We start from the raw sequence: 6,000 nt of genomic DNA, 5'->3' as shown, positions 1-6,000 counted from the left end.
GTTTCACAGAGTAAATAAAATGTGGAACTACACACACGCTGCACATGCAACCTTCGTTCTTCTCTGGAAGCAAATGAAGGAGATGACAAAGGGAACAGCTGTAAAACATAACTTTGTGAACGGGTTCAAGTCCGGGCTCTGGCTGGGCCACTAAAGGACATTCAGAGAGTTGTCCCGAAGCCACTCCTGCATTGTCTTGGCTGTGTGCTTCGGGTCGTTGTCCTGCTGGAAGATTAACCTTTGCCCCCAGTCTGAGGTCCTGAGTGCTCTGGAGTAGGTTTTCATCAAGGATCTCTCTGTACTTTGCTTCGTTCATCTTTCCCTCGATCCTGACTAGTCTCCCAGTCCCTGCCGCTGAAAAACATCCCCACAGCATGATGCTGCCACCACCATGCTTCACCATAGGGATGGTGCCAGGTTTCCTCCAGATGTGAAGCATGGCATTCAGACCAAAGAGTTCAATCTTGGTTTCATCAGACCAGAGAATTTTGTTTCTCATAGTCAGAGTCCTTTGGGTACCTTTTGGCAAACTCCAAGCGGGCTGTCATGTGCATTTTACTGAGGAGTGGCTTCTGTCTGGCCACTCTACCAAAAACCCTGATTGGTGGAGTGCTGCAGAGATGGTTGTCCTTCTGGAAGGTTCTCCCGTATCCACAGAGGTAGCTAACCTAGGTAGCTAGCTAGCTAGATTACATTCAATTTGGCTCCTTTGTGGCTAGTTAACTCTCTCTCACTAACGTTAGCTAGCTAGCTAGCTGTTTTAGATGCTAACCAGACGGGCCATTTTTCTTTTCTAGCTAACCTAGGTAGCTAGCTAGCTAGCTGTTTCTACCCTCCGAAAACAGACGTTTGTTTCTCCTGTATAAAAATGGCCGTCATGTCGAACTCAGGGGGGGGTTCCCATCTTCTTTAAAGCCATGTCAGATGGCAGTGTATTAATCTGGTGCTACACAGACACAGATACAGACACAATCAGTCTGTTGATTTTAGATGGAAATCAAGGTTTCTTTCTACTGAATAATCAGATGTGATTAAATCAACGTTTTTATTGGTCACATGCGTAGGATACAGGATGTCGCCTAAACGTTGTAGTGAAATGTTTAGTCGTGGGCTCTTCTTAACAGTGCAGTACACATCCACTATTACATAAGGTGGTAATGTCTGTTAATGATAATGTAATAACAATGTCCCAGTGATGTGTAAACCTGTCTGTTAATGGTAATGTAATGACAATGTCCCAGTGATGTGTAAACATGTCTGTTAATGATAATGTAATAACAATGTCCCAGGGATGTGTGTACCTGTCTGTTAATGATAATGTAATAACAATGTCCCCAGTGATGTGTAAACCTGTCTGTTAATGATAATGTAATAACAATGTCCCAGTGATGTGTAAACCTGTCTGTTAATGTTAATGTAATAACAATGTCCCAGTGATGTGTAAACCTGTCTGTTAATGATAATGTAATAACAATGTCCCAGGGGATGTGTGTTAATGATAATGTAATAACAATGTCCCAGTGATGTGTAAACCTGTCTGTTAATGTTAATGTAATAACAATGTCCCAGTGATGTGTAAACCTGTCTGTTAATGATAATGTAATAACAATGTCCCAGGGATGTGTGTACCTGTCTGTTAATGATAATGTAATAACAATGTCCCCAGTGATGTGTAAACCTGTCTGTTAATGATAATGTAATAACAATGTCCCAGTGATGTGTAAACCTGTCTGTTAATGATACTGTAATAACAATATCCCAGTGATGATGCAATCTCCATTGCCCTCTACACTGCCCTTTCCCACCTGGACAAAAGGAATACCTATGTCAGAATGCTATTCATTGACTACAGCTCAGCGTTCAACACCATAGTGCCCTCAAAGCTCATCACTAAGCTAAGGACCCTGGGACTAAACACCTCCCTCTGCAACTGGATCCTGGACTTCCTGACGGGCCGCCCCCAGGTGGTAAGGGTAGGTAACAACACATCTGCCACACTGATCCTCAACACGGGGGGCCCCTCAGAGGTGCTTGCTCAGTCCCCTCCTGTACTCCCTGTTCACTCAATCATCTCCTTTGTCTTGTTCACGTTGAGGGAGAGGTTGTTGTCCTGGCACCACACGGCCAGGTCTCTGACCTTCTCCCTATAGGCTGTCTCGTCGTTGTCGGTGATCAGGCCTACCACTGTTGTGTAATCGGTCATGTCTGGCCAGTCATGCCTGGCCGTGTGGTGCCAGGACAACAACCTCTCCCTCAACGTGATCATGACAAAGGAGATGATTGTGGACTACAGGAAAAAGGAGGACCGAGCACGCCCCCATTCTCATCGACGGGGCTGCAGTGGAGCAGGTTGAGAGCTTCAAGTTCCTTGGTGTCCACATCACCAACATACTAAAATGGTTCAAGCACACCAAGACAGTCGTGAAGAGGGCACAACAAAACCTATTCCCCCCCTCAGAAGACTGAAAAGATTTGGCATTGTAGCGGTGGATGGTCCTTAAAGTGGGGTTTACAGTTATCTGTATCAAGGCCATCAGACTGTTAAATAGCCATCACTAGCCTTCTACCACTTTAATAATGGAACACTGGTCACTTTAATAATGGAACACTGGTCACTTTAATAATGGAACACTGGTCACTTTAATAATGTTTACATCGTCCTAATATTTATACATTTCTTAATTACATTATTTTACTTTTAGATGTGTCTATTTTTGTGAATTGTTAGATACTACTGCACTGTTGGAGCTAGGAACACAAGCATTTAGTTAGATATTACTGTTGGAGCTAGGAACACAAGCATTTAGTTAGATATTACTGTTGGAGCTAGGAACACAAGCATTTAGTTAGATATTACTGTTGGAGCTGGGAACACAAGCATTTAGTTAGATATTACTGCACTGTTGGAGCTAGGAACACAAGCATTTAGTTATATATTACTGTTGGAGATAGGAACACAAGCATTTAGTTAGATATTACTGTACTGTTGGAGCTGGGAACACAAGCATTTAGTTAGATATGACTGCACTGTTGGAGCTGGGAACACAAGCATTTAGTTAGATATTACTGTTGGAGCTGGGAACACAAGCATTTAGTTAGATACTACTACACTGTTGGAGCTTGGAACACAAGCATTTAGTTAGATATTACTGTACTGTTGGAGCTAGGAACACAAGCATTTAGTTAGATATTACTGCACTGTTGGAGCTAGGAACACAAGCATTTAGTTAGATATTACTGTTGGAGCTGGGAACACAAGCATTTAGTTAGATATTACTGCACTGTTGGAGCTAGGAACACAAGCATTTAGTTATATATTACTGTTGGAGATAGGAACACAAGCATTTAGTTAGATATTACTGTACTGTTGGAGCTGGGAACACAAGCATTTAGTTAGATATGACTGCACTGTTGGAGCTGGGAACACAAGCATTTAGTTAGATATTACTGTTGGAGCTGGGAACACAAGCATTTAGTTAGATACTACTACACTGTTGGAGCTTGGAACACAAGCATTTAGTTAGATATTACTGTACTGTTGGAGCTAGGAACACAAGCATTTAGTTAGATATTACTGCACTGTTGGAGCTAGGAACACAAGCATTTAGTTAGATATTACTGTTGGAGCTGGGAACACAAGCATTTAGTTAGATATTACTGCACTGTTGGAGCTAGGAACACAAGCATTTAGTTAGATATTACTGTTGGAGATAGGAACACAAGCATTTAGTTAGATATTACTGTACTGTTGGAGCTGGGAACACAAGCATTTAGTTACATATGACTGCACTGTTGGAGCTGGGAACACAAGCATTTAGTTAGATATTACTGTTGGAGCTGGGAACACAAGCATTTAGTTAGATACTACTACACTGTTGGAGCTTGGAACACAAGCATTTAGTTAGATATTACTGTACTGTTGGAGCTAGGAACACAAGCATTTAGTTAGATATTACTGCACTGTTGGAGCTAGGAACACAAGCATTTAGTTAGATATTACTGTTGGAGCTGGGAACACAAGCATTTAGTTAGATATTACTGCACTGTTGGAGCTAGGAACACAAGCATTTAGTTAGATATTACTGTTGGAGATAGGAACACAAGCATTTAGTTAGATATTACTGTACTGTTGGAGCTGGGAACACAAGCATTTAGTTAGATATGACTGCACTGTTGGAGCTGGGAACACAAGCATTTAGTTAGATATTACTGTTGGAGCTGGGAACACAAGCATTTAGTTAGATATTACTGCACTGTTGGAGCTAGGAACACAAGCATTTAGTTATATATTACTGTTGGAGATAGGAACACAAGCATTTAGTTAGATATTACCGTTGGAGCTGGGAACACAAGCATTTAGTTAGATACTACTACACTGTTGGAGCTTGGAACACAAGCATTTAGTTAGATATTACTGTACTGTTGGAGCTAGGAACACAAGCATTTAGTTAGATATTACTGCACTGTTGGAGCTAGGAACACAAGCATTTAGTTAGATATTACTGTTGGAGCTGGGAACACAAGAATTTACTTAGATATTACTGCACTGTTGGAGCTAGGAACACAAGCATTTAGTTATATATTACTGTTGGAGATAGGAACACAAGCATTTAGTTAGATATTACTGTACTGTTGGAGCTGGGAACACAAGTATTTAGTTAGATATGACTGCACTGTTGGAGCTGGGAACACAAGCATTTAGTTAGATATTACTGTTGGAGCTGGGAACACAAGCATTTAGTTAGATACTACTACACTGTTGGAGCTTGGAACACAAGCATTTAGTTAGATATTACTGTACTGTTGGAGCTAGGAACACAAGCATTTAGTTAGATATTACTGCACTGTTGGAGCTAGGAACACAAGCATTTAGTTAGATATTACTGTTGGAGCTGGGAACACAAGCATTTAGTTAGATATTACTGCACTGTTGGAGCTAGGAACACAAGCATTTAGCTATATATTACTGTTGGAGATAGGAAAACAAGCATTTAGTTAGATATTACTGTACTGTTGGAGCTGGGAACACAAGCATTTAGTTAGATATTACTGTTGGAGCTGGGAACACAAGCATTTAGTTAGATACTACTACACTGTTGGAGCTTGGAACACAAGCATTTAGTTAGATATTACTGTACTGTTGGAGCTAGGAACACAAGCATTTAGTTAGATATTACTGCACTGTTGGAGCTAGGAACACAAGCATTTAGTTAGATATTACTGTTGGAGCTGGGAACACAAGCATTTAGTTAGATATTACTGCACTGTTGGAGCTAGGAACACAAGCATTTAGTTATATATTACTGTTGGAGATAGGAACACAAGCATTTAGTTAGATATTACTGTACTGTTGGAGCTGGGAACACAAGCATTTAGTTAGATATGACTGCACTGTTGGAGCTGGGAAGACAAGCATTTAGTTAGATATTACTGTTGGAGCTGGGAACACAAGCATTTAGTTAGATACTACTACACTGTTGGAGCTTGGAACACAAGCATTTAGTTAGATATTACTGTACTGTTGGAGCTAGGAACACAAGCATTTAGTTAGATATTACTGCACTGTTGGAGCTAGAAACACAAGCATTTAGTTAGATATTACTGTTGGACCTGGGAACACAAGCATTTAGTTAGATATTACTGCACTGTTGGAGCTAGGAACACAAGCATTTAGTTATATATTACTGTTGGAGATAGGAACACAAGCATTTAGTTAGATATTACTGTACTGTTGGAGCTGGGAACACAAGCATTTAGTTAGATATGACTGCACTGTTGGAGCTGGGAACACAAGCATTTAGTTAGATATTACTGTTGGAGCTGGGAACACAAGCATTTAGTTAGATACTACTACACTGTTGGAGCTTGGAACACAAGCATTTAGTTAGATATTACTGTACTGTTGGAGCTAGGAACACAAGCATTTAGTTAGATATTACTGCACTGTTGGAGCTAGGAACACAAGCATTTAGTTAGATATTACTGTTGGAGCTGGGAACA

Source organism: Salmo salar, chromosome ssa12, assembly GCF_905237065.1.
Source record: "Salmo salar chromosome ssa12, Ssal_v3.1, whole genome shotgun sequence".
NCBI lineage: Eukaryota > Metazoa > Chordata > Actinopteri > Salmoniformes > Salmonidae > Salmo > Salmo salar.
Note: the sequence above shows the minus strand (reverse complement) of the source record.